This window comes from Oryctolagus cuniculus, chromosome 7 (assembly GCF_051225735.1).
Source record: "Oryctolagus cuniculus isolate XC-2025 breed Fujian yellow rabbit chromosome 7, ASM5122573v1, whole genome shotgun sequence".
Lineage (NCBI taxonomy): Eukaryota > Metazoa > Chordata > Mammalia > Lagomorpha > Leporidae > Oryctolagus > Oryctolagus cuniculus.
In genome coordinates, this window is record NC_142873.1 from 110,036,759 (window position 1) to 110,051,278 (window position 14,520).

Genomic DNA, 14,520 nt, shown 5'->3' on the forward strand with positions numbered 1-14,520 from the left:
CTCTGTCTGTCTGTAACTCTACCTATCAAATAAATAAATAAAAGAGAGGTAGTTAAAGTTAAATGTGGTCATCAGCGTGGGCCCTAAACCAGTATAGCCAACATCCTTGTAAGAATAGAAAATTTCACTGTGCCACAGGCCATCTTCAAAGAAAAATATGAAATTGGCCACACACGTACGTCCACATAAAGGGAAGACCACATGAAGTCACATGGAGAAGGCCATCCAGAGCCACAGAGAGAGGCCTTGGGAGAAACCAACCCTGCAGGAGCCTTGACCTGAGATGTCCAACCTGCAGGCCCAGGAGACAATGAAATCCTGCTGTTTAAACTACCCAGCCTGTGGTATTTGTTTACAGCGGCCCTAAAAAACTAACACATACTGCCTTGAAGCTGCTTTCAATACTCAATGAGCTAGGCAGACATCTTCACCCAAGTCATACTTTTACAGCAGTTTCTTGTCCCTTTGCTAGCTCACTGCCACTCACTGAGAAAACAATACCTGGGTCCCAGCACACCCTTGATTCCTTGTGAAAACCACTCATAGCTGCTCTTTGAAAGAGAATTCCTTTTTCTCAGGACACTTTCCTCCATGGACCCTTGTATGCCATTTTCTGCTCTTCTGAAATCTCCGACCTTCTGAAACGTCCAGGTCTCAGTGTGCTCTTGCTCCCTGCAGGGCGAAAGTCCACCCAAGTAGCACAGGGTGAGAGTAACCTCCACATTTCCAAGTCTCCACGTAAATGCTCACCAAAGTCTTTTAGATACGGCTCACCTGAGTACCCCTGTAACTCTGAGAGAATGGCAGGACAGATATTATCCTCCCTTTCTAACACAGGAAATAACAATTTTAAGAGATTATTTATTTGAAATATAGAGTGACAGAGAGAGAGAAATCTTCCATCCTCAGGTGCCCGCAATAACCAGGGCTGGGCTAGGCAAAGCCAGGAGTCCAGAATTCCATCTGGATATCCCACGTGGAAGTCAAGCATTAGAGTGTTGCCCACTGCCTTCCCAGGCCCATTCGCAGGAAGCTGAATGGGAAACAGAGCAGCCAGAACTCAAACTGGCACTCCAGTACGGGATGTGGTGTCCCAAGTGACCATACCACAACACCTGCCCCCACGTGAGACAACTTGAGAGCGACATTTCCCACATCACGTTCTACTGAACTCTGGTTTCGTGGAACAATAACTGTTATCAAGGGAATTGTGTGTATGTGGTTTCTTGATGCCAAAAAAAACCAAGAACATTGGGTTACACAAAACAAGGATGATTCCTTATTCCAAGTCTTCTCAGAGTTTTTAACTTTTTTTTCTTGAAGTACATTTATTAACTTGAAAGGCAAAACAAGGGAGAAAGGGAGAAAGAGAGCGGTCTCCATCTCCTGGGTCATTCCCCAAATGACTGCAACAGCCAGGGTCAGGCGAGGCTGCAGCTAGGAGGCCAGAACTCCATCTGGGGTCTCCCATACGTGCGGCAATTATTTGAGCCACTCTCTGCTGCCTCCCAGCATGCGCATTAGCAGCGAGTGGAGACAGGACTCCCACCCAGGCATGCTACTATGGGACACAGGTGTTCCACGAAGTGACTTAATCACTGCACCAAACACCTGCCCACCTCAGAGCCTGTTATATGCTCTGTACATCAGGATTCTCCAAGAGAACATAGAATTTCCAAGCCTGCCTGACACAAAATGCTGTCTCCATAGCCCATCCCACCTCTCACTTCCCATCCCACAGAGTGGTCCATGAAATACACTATTGATAATTTTGTTTGAAACATTGTGTAATTTTCCAGAGAAATATAGCAAATAAATGACTGAACCATGATTAAAATATGCATCTTAGTTCCTTTCATTCATTTTAGATTTATACAAAAGGAAGTAGGAATATGAAGTTTGCAGATGAAATTAATTATAAAACAAAATTAAATGGAAAAATAAATGTCTGATATTCAAAAATAAGATGAAACAAAATAATTTGAATGTATAGCCAGAGGGCTGCTTAGCTATACAAAGAGTAACTGTCCCGGGGCCGGCGCTGTGGCATAGCAGGTGAAGCCGCAGTCTGCAGTAATAATATCGCATATGGGCAGCAATTTGAGTCCTGGCTGCTCCACTTCCAGTCCAGCTCTCTGCTATGGCCTGGGAAAGCAGTGGAAGATGGCCCACATCCTTGGGCCCCTGCGCCGGTGTAGGAGACCTGGAAGAAACTCCTGGCTCCTGGCTTCGGATCCGTGCAGCTCTGGCCATTGCAACTTTTTGGGGAGTGAACTATTGGATGGAAAACCTCTCTCTCTCTCTCTCTCTCTCTCTCTCTCTCTCTCTCTGTGTGTGTGTGTGTGTGTGTATGTGTGTGTCTGACTCTGCCTCTCTGTAACTCTGCCTTTCAAACAACTAAATAAATCTAAAAAAAAGAGTAACTGTCCCAAGTGACTTTACCGCCTTGCAACTTTATGCTAAATCCCTAATGAGATATGACTGAAAAATAAATACATTAAAGATGTGCACTTTTTGTCTTCAAGGAGGTAGCACAGCAGATGCAGGGATGAGTCTTCCCTCTGAAGACCATACCCAGAGAGACCAGTGACTCCATCAAGAATGTCAAGGCCAAAATCCAAGACCAGGAGGGGTTCCACCTGGCCTGCAGCCTGCTGAGTGCAGTAAACAGTGGGGGGGGATGCTGCATGTCTCAGCCTCAAACATCCAGAGACTGCACCCTGCACCTGGTGCTTCCTTCCTTGGGAGGTGGGGGTACTACATCTTCCCTCTGCCAGCTCACTCAGAAATGCAAGGATGGCATCTACGACCCGGATGATGACCTGCCACCTGTACCGTGCCACCTGCGCAGCAAGCTGTCCACCACCCAAGAAGTGAGACTTCATCAACAACCCCCTCCCCCAAGGAGAAGGTCAAATGAGGCCCCTCTACTGGCTCCTCTTCCCCCACAAGGCAGCCTCCTTCCCCAGGTTCATGGCCCTGGGGCCTCAGTGAAGTTTCCTTTAGGTTGACTGAAGAAGAGAGAGAAGGAAAGGAAGGAAAGAAGGGGGAAGGAAGGCAAGGAGGAAGGAAGGAAAAGAGAGAGAGAGAGAGAGAGAGAAATCTATTAAAATAAAAATTTTAACAATTTTCATATGTAATTGTGTTATTGCTATTAGTGTTAGATTATTAGATTCTGAGACTATCCTATGTGTAAAGCAAGATAAAGAAAATGAAAATTCATGCAGTTTTCAAATTCTGTTACCTCTAGTGTTTAAGACCAGGATTCCAGGCATGGGAAAAATAAGCTAGAGACTGTAAGATGAAGATACTAATAGTTAATATGAACTCAGCATTTATTTTATTGAATCATTGGAAGGAAGGAAGGGAGAGGGGGAGGGAGGGAGGGAAGAAGGGAGAGAGGAGAAGTGGGAGAGAGGGAGGGAAACAGTTCCAAGATATTTTCACAAAAAAAAGAGTAACCCATTAGTAATTAGTAATCTCCTTAGCACACAGATTGTGGTCCTGAGATACCACTTCCCACCAAAAGGAACCAGGGATGCTTGGAGAAATAGCTAATTGTAGGTTTGGAAAAGAAGTATACAGAAATAAATCTGGGACATCTTGTTATACCAGATAACAAGGAAACCATGACCCAGGCATAGTAGACTACTAGGATCATATCAAAAGGACATAGCAGGGGCCAGCACTGTAGCACAGGCTGCAACACCAGCATCCTGTATGAGCACCACTTTGTCCCAGCTCCTCTGCTTTGCATCCAGCTCCCTGCTAATGGGCCTGGGAAAGCAGGAGATAGCCAAGTACTTGGGTCCCTGCCTCCCATGTGGGAGACCCGAATGGAGTTCCAGACTCAGCTCTGCCACTGTGGCCATTTGCAGAATGAACCAGCAAATGGAACATCTCTCCCTCTATCTGTAACTCTGCCTTTCAAATAAATAAGTAAATATTAAAAACTTAATAAAAATAAAAGGACAAAACAGACAACTTGCAGGGATTCCCACAGGCCATGCCCAACACTGAGCAAATGAAAACACAAGAACAACAATGGATTGATACACAACAATCATGAATTGTTTGTCATGTTCTTCATGAATTCATAATGATACTTCTCTTTGGAACAAAGGTCACCAATGGAATAAGCTAATAAACTAAGTCATTATTTTGAAACCTGGTAAATAAGGAAACAGAATAGTGTAGTTGTTCTTTTTTTTTTTTTTTAAGGTTCAAACTTGAACTAAGAATCCCATAACAGTCAAGCTTAACTCTATTTATTTATTTATTTATTTGAGAGGTAGAGTTACAGACAGCATGAGGGAGAGACAGAAAGGTCTTCCATCTGCTGGTTCACTCCTCAAATGGCTGTAATGGCCAGAGCTGGGCTGATCCAAAGCCAGGAGCCAAAAGCTTTTTCTGGGTCTCCTATGAGGATACAGGGGCCTAAGCACTTGGGCCATCTTCTGCTACTTACCCAGGTCATAGCCAAGAGCGGGATCAGAAGAGGAGCAGCCGGGACTAGGACCATGCCCATATGGGATGACAGCGCTGTAGGCAGGGGCTTTGCCTACTATGCCACAGCACTAGCCCCAGTTATTCTTTCTTGTATAAACATTTCCACTGGGTAGCCAAATAATTGATGGGGGAAAGTCTCCTGATGGAGTATTTCAGCTCTCCTGCTCCCCTGCATCCTTGTTTCAAATGATAGAACAATTTTATATGTGTAAAAAATCTCTTTGGGCTGGGTTGGTGCTGTGACATAGTGGGCAAAGCCTCCTCAGCCTGCAGTGCCAGCATCCCATATGGGTGCCTGTTCGAGTCCCAGCTGCTCCATTTCCAATACAGCTCTCTGCTAACACACTTGGGAAGATGGCCCAAGTCCTTGGACTCCTGCACCCATGTGGGAGACCCAGAAGAAGCTCCTGGCTCCTTGCTTCAAGTTGGCCCAGCTCCAACCATTGTGGCTATTTGAGGAGTGAGCCAGCAGATGGAAGATTTTCTCTCTCTCTCTCTAAGCCTCTGCCTCACTGTAATTCTGTCTCTCAAATAAACATATAAATCTTTAAAAAAAATCTCTTTGGGGACCTCAAAAACTTCCCCATATTTGGATGGAACCAAAGTGGATCAACAGAAAACTGGGTTGTTGTTGAGTGTGAATTGAGTGGTTTCAAGTTGTTTAATGAAGCTAACCAAGTTAATGTATGGTCACCTATGGATAGACTCATTTAGTCAACAAATATTTATCAACTAGCCTGCCCTCAAAGAACTTACAAACCAGGATATATATGGCACAAGAAGACATAATAATTATTGTTTTTTCAAGATTTTGACCCACTACATAAAGTAAGAATCTCATTCTTTTAGAAGAATGTACAGATTTTGGTAAGATTTTTAATTTGGACAGAGTCAAGCCTGATGCCAAGCCTTTGGATTTCCATTGCTGTATTTCCAAAGAGCTAATGGATGATAAGTTTAGTATACAAAACCCCACCATGGTGTACAGTTCCTTTTGTCTTGAGTTAGACAGCTTTATTCTGCTTCATTAACTCCTTCTTTGCTCCTTGATGGATCTTGGAATCTAGCTTCCAGATTTTTAGATTTCCTTTATTACAAAACTTCACAGTCATTTCCTGGGAATTTTTGCAATTGAAAAAAAATGGAGAGGGGCTTCCCATTTGGGTGCTGGTTCAAGTCCCAGCTGCTCCACTTCTGATCCAGCTCTCTGCAAATGCACCTTGGAAAGCAGTAGAAAATGGCCAAAGTGTTTGGGCCCCTGCATTCACATGGGAGACTCAGGTGAAACTCCTGGCACCTGGTTTTGGATCGGTCCAGCTTTGGCTGTTGTGGTCATTTGGGGAGTGAACCAGCAGATGGAAGATCTCTCCTTCTCTCTCTGACTTTGTAGCTCCACATTTCAAACAAATAAATAAATCTTTAAAAAAATAACATCAGCACCTTTTACAAAATAAATAAAAATTAAAAAAAGAAAACAAATGGAGAACCAGATTCTTGACTGATGTATGGAAATTGCTCTGTAAATTCTTTCTGAGATAAGCAGTCAGTTAGGGCCACACAGCCCAGAAGACACACTGAGGGATAGTCATTGGAAAATTCCACATGTTTCCATGAAGGAGACCATACCATAGCCTGGAGTTTTTGGACTGCTTGAGGGGAGAGTTTTTGGTCTGTGGCTGCTATTTAAAGTTATCCTCTGTGTGGGGTGTACCAGGATCTTCCCTCCACCCTTTTAATCACTCTGCCAAGCAAAGCAGCCCATAGCTGATATGTAGAAAGGCACCGGCCACCACCAAAGCCTTCCTGAAATTCTTCTTTCTGCATTCACAGCTGGTGTTGATGTAAGTTGCACTCTAGTCCCAATTCTGCTAAATGGAAAGCCTTCTTCTGCGAGGCTGCACATGTCTAGTCAACCCACTGGGAAGGGGTCTGGTACAGGCTGGGATTCACCATAACTCCCAAGGCATCTTCAGAAGATCCATCCAATTTGATCAGTGACTGGTTCGAAGTTCCACTGGTAAAGGTCTGTATCGCTAGTTCATCTAGTCTGCTGTGATGCTCGGCTAGTGGAGGTTCTCTTCCAGGATCTTCCGACCTGCAAAGTCAATGGTGACCACCTTTGAGAGTCGAGAGGCACACTGAAGCTCTCTCAGCTCTTTCTCTCACTTCTTCAGGGCTTCATGCTCGACTTTGGACCACCACTGGTTAGAATCACTGGCAATGTAATCTGAGTCCTCATCAGTGACTTGGGGGTTCAGATGCTAGTTCCATCAAACGCTAATAGTTTATCTTACACTTGATGGTCTTCTCCAGACCAGACTTAACGCATGATTCTTGGTGAGGAAGAAGGTCCTGGGTAGAGACATCTGCCTTTCTGGAGTTGTTTGTCCCTGACATGAGCCCTTTTAATAGTTTCTGGCTCTTGTTTGAGTCACCCTGTAAAATACCCTGTTCATGTGTATGTACCAGAGAGCCACAGAATACGCAGGGGCCAGAACCCTCTTGCTCATGGACAACATGCCCACAGATCACACTTTTGATGAGCTTGTGCTTCTGGCCCAGGCAGTCCAAGGGTGGCAACTGTGGAGTGGGACTGCAAGCTTGTGCTGTCCCTCTCTTCTGTGTAAATTGACAAACCTTGTTGTCTTCTCCACAGAGTTGCTGTTCTCTTGTGCCTTGGCCAAATCAAAAGGTGATTTGACCTCTACAGCTGTGTCAGGCTCAGCAAATGCAGGAACTTTCTATTGGTTTCTCCCTTTCCCTCAACCTCGTGTTAGCTGGTCTCCTGATCTTTGACCATCTAAAATTCCATCTTTTTTGAAGTACTGCTGCATAGGATCAGAAATCAGCTCCTGATCATTCTTCTTCCATTTGGTTATAAGTTGTTCTATGAATTGATCATTTGGGCCCTCATTTCCCTGGAGGAATTCAGTAACATATTTTCCTATCTCTTTGGCACTCTCAATTAAAAAAACGTGCCTATTAAATCAGTTGCTTCCCTTCCATCAACTTTTCAGTCCTTCCTGCTTCCCCATTCACTTAGCCAGTGCACATCCCAGACCTCCCTCCCACTTCGGACCTGAACTGTTCTCTCTGCATGATTTCCTTGCTGACATTCAGGCCAAAAGTTTTCCACAACCACTGGGTGCACCTGCACACCAGCAGCTCTCTGGATACTGCCCCAGCTACCACTAACTACCCTCTTATCTACTTATTTGAAAGGCAGAGTGACAGAGAGAAAGGGAGAGACAGAGAAAGAGGTTTTCCATCCATTGGTTTGCTCTCCATATGGCCAGAATGGACAGGTCTGGGCCAGGCCAAAGCCAGGAGTCAGAACTCCATCCAGGTCTCCCACATGGGTGGCAGGGACCCAAGTACTTGGGCCATCTTCTGCTGCTTTCCCAAGTACATCAGCAAGAAGTTGGATGGGAAGAAAAGTAATGAGGACTCAAACTAGCTCAGATGCAAGTGGCAAATTAGCCTACCACACCACAAATCCAGTCCTAATTACTGTTTGTTATTTTTACTGTCAGTTACAGATACCAATTTGTATTATTTTCATAGACATAGAGATTTTTCAACTGTATATTTTTTTGACAGGCAGAGTGGACATCAATGGTATATTTTTTAAAGATTTATTTATCTATTTGAAAGGCAGAGTTAAAGAGAGGCAGAGAGAGAGAGACAAAAAGAGGTCTTCTGGCCATTGGTTCACTCCTCAGATGGTCACAGTGGCTGGTGCTGTGCTGATCCAAAGCCATCAGCTTCATCTGGATCTCCCATATGTGTTCAGGGCCCAAGCACTTAGGCCATCTTCACTTGCCTTCCCAGGCCACACCAGAGAGCTGGATAGGAAGTGAAACAGCTGAGACTTGAACTGGCGTCCATATGGGATGCCAGCACTGCAGATGGTAGCTTTACCTGCTACACCACAGTGCCAGCCCCTCAACTGTATATATTTATATAATCACACATATAAGAATAGTTTTGTTGATGCAGGCCATAAAAGAGCTAATACATGTTCTTGCCACATAGTTCAGTGTTACTGTAACAGAATGTAGAAACAATTCTAAGTACATATATTCACATTTTTATGTCTTTACTTATGTCTAAAAAGACATAAATAAGATAGAAGAAATATAAATCTATAAAGACCCACAGATATAATTTGGTATAGGAATCTATGTTCTATAAAATCATAAGATTTTAACACTCTGTTTTTAGAAGTTATTTAAAATAAAGGATGGCGCTTATATCTGTACAGATAAAAAGAGTTCTTTAATGTGGCAATATAATGTATTCATTGGTTCATGGACCCCGAACCTCCAAGGAGTATCACAAATCTACATCTCTCTCAGCCCAGGATTTTGAATTTACATTTAAACACATGATATATGATGTGACTTAGCTCAGCCTATGTTTTGGAGAATTAGCACAAGTATAATCCCCTATAATGAGTGACACTGTTGGGTCGGTGTGCAGGTAGGTCTGTAAAGCCAAAGTGTTAACACCATCGCTGCTTTATTACTTTATCTCCAGTGTCTTTCACAACTGAGTGGATTGTCACACTCTATTATGTGGCACACAGATCCATTGGCTTAGCGTTATCATGGTACTTGTCTAAAACGGTCTTTGAAAATGAAAATTTGGGCTAAATATAAAGGAGGCAACCTGCCAGTAAGAACTATTCAAACCAAAAGCCTTCCCGAGGGAAATAGTAAGAACTCCACTTTAAAATCGTATAAATCAAGACAGTAGGAGGTTCCAACTTGTGAAATGTACAGTAAATACATCAGGATTTAAAGTCATATTTTTAAACAAATCTCTGTGTATAGTCAGGCATCACAGTCCACGCCAGAGAAATATGGTAAGTGCAAAAATAGCCTTTGCTTCCCACTTGATGTGTGGCTTTTATTCACCTTTTTTTTTTTTTTCAAAGATTGTCAAACTAACAAGGAGTGTTAAAGAGAGGGGCAGGACACAAAATATGGATGGCGTGATTTTTATGTCACCGTTCTGTTTGGTAGTAGGCTTGGGGTTTGGTTTTAACGAGAAAGGAGACAGGGGATGTTGTCAGTCTCAGTGCTCTGCCTCTAGGAAGGTGGATTTAAACATCTAAATGAGATACCACATATGCTCCATCACTGTAGCTACTGCATATCACCCGAATGGTGCTCATAAAATGAAGGGAAGAACCTGAGTGCTTTGATGGCGTAACAGAAAATAATCCTTCCTGGATATGCAGTGGAGACAGGTTTGGATAAACTCTACCTATAAAAAGTTATTTTCTGTAATTGATGGAGTTAGTTTTCTGGAATAAGAGCTGAACTGAACAGAACGAAGTTGTTACTGAATCTGCTGTAGTCCGTTCAGCAGAAGTAACCTCTAGGTGCCCTTTTTCTTTCAGGATTTCTTCTAGGATCCAGACAAGAGGGCTAGGAAAATGAAAGAGTCTTCTCCCCTCATTTAAAACATTCAAATCAGCAACCCAAGAAAGCAGATGATAAGGAGAAATAAAAAATGAAAACAAGGGCTGGCACTGTAGCACAGTGGACTAAGCCTCCACTGTGGCACTGGAATCCCCTATGGGCGCTGGTTCGAGTCCCAGCTGCTCTTCTTCCAATCCCGCTCTTTGCTATGGCCTGGGAAAGCAGCAGAGGATGGCCCAAGTGCTTGGGCCCCTGCACCCAAGTGGGAGACTTGGAAGAAGCTCCTGGCTCCTGGCTTCAGATAGGCCCAGCTCCAGCCATTGCAACCATCTGGAGAGTGAACCAGAGGGTGGAAGACTTTTCTCTCTGTCTATAACTCTATCTCTCAAATAAATAAATAAATAATCTTTTTAAAAAAAATGAAAACCAAACCAAACCAAAAGAATCCCTTTTTCAAAAATCCCTACCCGAAGTTGTGGAATGTTGTTGTATTTTGTGCTTTTCCAATGCTGGTGCACTTGTCTTCTGTAATTGTTCTTGGGAAAGATGGAGCTACTGTATTACCCTAGGTATGCATTCCAGCTGATTAGAAGGGTGGGGCCAGAGAGTGCTAAATCCTATTCAAATAAATGAGAGGGGCTGGCAACGGAGAGCGTGAACAGTCGTTCTCCAAAATAGACCCCAGTGAAATGCCATTATGATTCTCAGATACCCTGCATTTTCCTCTCCAAAGAATTCTACAGAACATTGTGGTTTAAATGAAATGCACCAAAGCTAGTATCTAGTTCCATTAAACTCTCATTGGACTCCTTGGTTTGTGCTCTGCTAGAAGCTTTCTGCCTGTGTGTACTTTTCTTTCCAAATGAATTTTCCCTGAAGGCGTCAGGGAAGTGGAGAATCTTCCCTGGAAGCTCCTCTTCTAATTTTGGCCTCTTCCCTGCTGTAAAGTACTCGGCTCCCTTAAGTCATTTAGCAGTCTGAGATTGAAGTACCTTCAAGGTTGCTGTTTTCTGGTTCTTCCTTGCTGTTACTGATTTGTTGCAAACATCCAGGCAGAAATGTTTACTGAGTCCTGGAATCGAAGATACCCAGATCAAATTTTGGAAAAACTTATGTTGCTAACAAAGCTCTCTACTTTGTCAGCACCCATATCTTACATTGAATTAATGAAGTTTTGGTAGTTGTTTAAATAGATTAAATGTCACACTTTAAATAGAAAGAGAAGGTTCTACCTAACTGACCTATTTTTCATCTGTGATTTAGAAAAAGGCGAGATTAGCATGGATATTGCATTTTCAAGGACCTTGCCACTATTAAATAGACTGTTAAGTGCATTTTATGGCTGAAGAGTCTGTTCTCAGTTCAGTCTACAAGACGTGCTAAGTTCATCTCTACCTGCTACATTGAACATTCACTGACTAAAATACTTTCTGTGGAGGTAATACCCATGCTCTGTATCTTTTAAGTACATAACTCTAAATATTTTAGGACTAGTAAAACGTCACTCAATAAAAGTCCAAAGAATATGTGTTGTTCCTCAAGAAAACCAGAATATTCGTATTTATCCAACAATATACTTCACTGACCAAATGTTGAAAAATAACACAAGCACTCACAAAATGAGATGAATAGTCTTATTTAAACCAAAAAAGCAACAATAACTGGTTAAAACTGTCCTGACAGCAACTCAATTTGTTCTCAGTCTTTCAATGCTGTGAGGGAGGTGTAGTTTATGGGATCATGCTCTGTACTGAATAGAACCAGTATTTTATCATTCATTCTCACAAATATTTGAACCAACTTCAGCTTTCTTTCCTTGTTTCAAATTTGTAAGATGGGAAATGGGGTCTAAGGGGTGGTTTCCATTTGCTGGTTCCCTCCCCAAATACTTGTAACAACCTGGAATGGGCCAGGCTGAAACCAGGAACCTGGAACTCAATCTGGGTCTCCCATGTGGGTGGCAGGGACAAAACCATGTGAGCTACCATCACTGCTTCCAGGATGTGCATTAGCAAGGAGCAGAGCTGCGAACTCAGGCACTGAAAATAGGAAGCAGGTGTCCCGTGTGACATCCTAACCACCACACCAAATGCCCACCCCCATATTACCTTTTTCTTTAGGTTGCTTTTGAACATAAATGAAAATATAACTGAGTGAACATGAGGGAAAAATTAAAGACACTCAGATAGGGGTGAGCATTTGGCAAAGTGGTTGGGTTGCTGCTTGGGACGCCCATGTCCCACCTTAGGTGGAATTAGTCAGGTTCAAGTCCTGGCGAAATCTCTCAATTCCAGCTTCCTGCTAATATATACCCTACAACAAGTTATTAGGCAACAGGTTATGATGTGGGTTCACTCCTGCCACTCAGCGGGGAGAACAGGATTGGGTTCCTGGCCCCTGTCTTCAGCCTGACCCAGCCTTGGCTGTTGCAGGCATTCGGGGAGTGAACCAGCAGATGAAAGATTTCTGCCTTGCAAATAAAATGCAAATAAATAAAATAAAACAAAATGGGGGTATGCATGGTGGCACGGAAGGTTAAGTCGCCACTTGGCATGCCTGCACCCCATATCAGAGTGTCTGGATTGAGTTCCACCTGCATTTCTGACCCAGCTCCCAGCTAATGCACACTCTGGGAAGCAGCAGGCAAGGACTCAATACATGGATCCCTGCTTCTCATGTGGGCGGCCCACCGACTGGACAGAATGGGAAAGGCTCTACCAATTACTTGTGGCAGAAAGGAAGAAGAACCAAATGAGACTTTTCCCATATTCAGAGTGGTCAGTAGGATTTCCTCACTGGAAGTCAAATTTGGGGAATTTAAAAGGCTTCAATGATCAAAATTCAGGTCTCCGCTACTGGAAGTCTTCAGAACCAATCATCTCCCTCTCTCCCCTCAAGAGGATCTTTTGGTTCATTAAATCTTGAATTGAAGAATCTCTTTAATTCCTACTTTCGACTTCTGGACAAGATGGAGACTACCAAACAATTAAAGTCAAAGTTCTGCCATGCCAGAGAGCAAAGCTGACAAGTAGTCCTCCTAATAGAAGTCTCCTTTCTTTAATGAGACTGACTTCTTTTGGGTTTGTTAGCATAATGCTAACAATTATACACTTGGGTAGCAGACAGTGAGATGTAGGAAAATAATTTAGTTTATATGTGTTATTTATCATTTTAATAGCATGTATATTAGTTTTCTTATTTATTCTTTCTTCTTTATTTGAAAGGGAGAGAGAGAGAGAGAGAGAGAGAGAGAGAGAGAAGAGTGAGAGAGAATCTTTAATCTACTGGTTCATTCCCCAAATGCCTACAACAGCTAGTGTTGGACCAGGCCAAAACCAGGAATCAGGAACTCCACCCAGGTCTTGTCTCCCATGTGTGTGGCAGGGACCCAAGTATTTGGGCCATGACCCACTGCCTTCCCAGGTGCATTAGCAGGTATCTGGATTGGAAACAGAACTCTAATAAGGGATATGGACATACCAACCAGCCGCTTATCCTGCTGCATCACACTACCTTCCCCCTTCATTCCTCCTTGCTAATATCATCCTTACGGCATCTAATTAATTCCTCCTTGTGTTGCAGTTAGATGTACATATATGTTGCCTGCAACTAGATTTTAATCTTCCTTTTAAATAAAAAAGAAAATTTATTTATCTAAAAAGCAGAATTACATTAAAGAGAGAGAGAGACAAAGAAAGATCTTCTATCTCCTATCTGTCTCTCTCTCTTTGGCTACAACAAAGTCAGAAGCCAGGAATTTCATTGGGCTCTCACACATAGGTGGTAGGGCCTAAGCACTGTGCCATCTGCCGCTACTTTCCCAGGGAGGGAGCTGGATCAGAAGTGGAGCAGCCAGGACACAAACCAGCACACATACATGGTGGTCACAGGTGGTCGCTTCCCTGCTATGCCACAATGCTGGTCCCTCAAAAAGAATAAGGGCACACAAAAAAGAATAAGGGTACACATCTTATTCTTTTCCATATTATTTATAATTTTCAGAATATTTGAACCAGTGAGTTCACAATAAAAATTTGTCAGATTAATTTTAAAAGTCATTAACTCACCAATTAATAATCAAAATTGTGTTAATTATAGACTAAGTAAAGCTCCTGAATTCCCTGTGGGACCTATTAGGATAACAAATATACTTGATGGTACATTTTGCTTTAAAAATATCCCAAAAGGGGAGCAGACATTTGGCCTAGTGCTTAAGACTCCACTTAGGAGGCTGGCACTGTGGCGTAGCCTGTGGCTGGCATCCCATCTGGGTACTAGTTTGCATCCCGGCAGCTCCACTTCTGATCCAGCTCTCAGTGTAATGTGCCTGGGAAAGCAGTGGAAGATGGCCAAGTGCTTGGGCCTCTGCACCCACGTGAGTGACCCAGAGGAAGCTCCTGGCTCCTGGCTTTGGCTTGGCTTGGCCCTGGCCATTTGGGGAGTGAACCACCAGATGGAAGGCCTCTCTCTCCTATCTGTCTCTCTCTCTCTGTAACTCTGCCTTTCAAATAAATAAAATAAATCTTTTAAAAAAAAGCACTTACTTGGACACCAACATCCCATATTAGATGGCCTGAATTTA

The 14,520-nt window shown here is 43.1% G+C and overlaps 1 pseudogene; it reads right to left on the reverse strand.

The window, feature by feature from the left end:
• Positions 1 to 5,502: 5,502 nt before the first annotated feature.
• On the reverse strand, positions 5,503 to 13,464 carry LOC103350275 (activating signal cointegrator 1-like; annotated as a pseudogene).
• Positions 13,465 to 14,520: the final 1,056 nt, after the last annotated feature.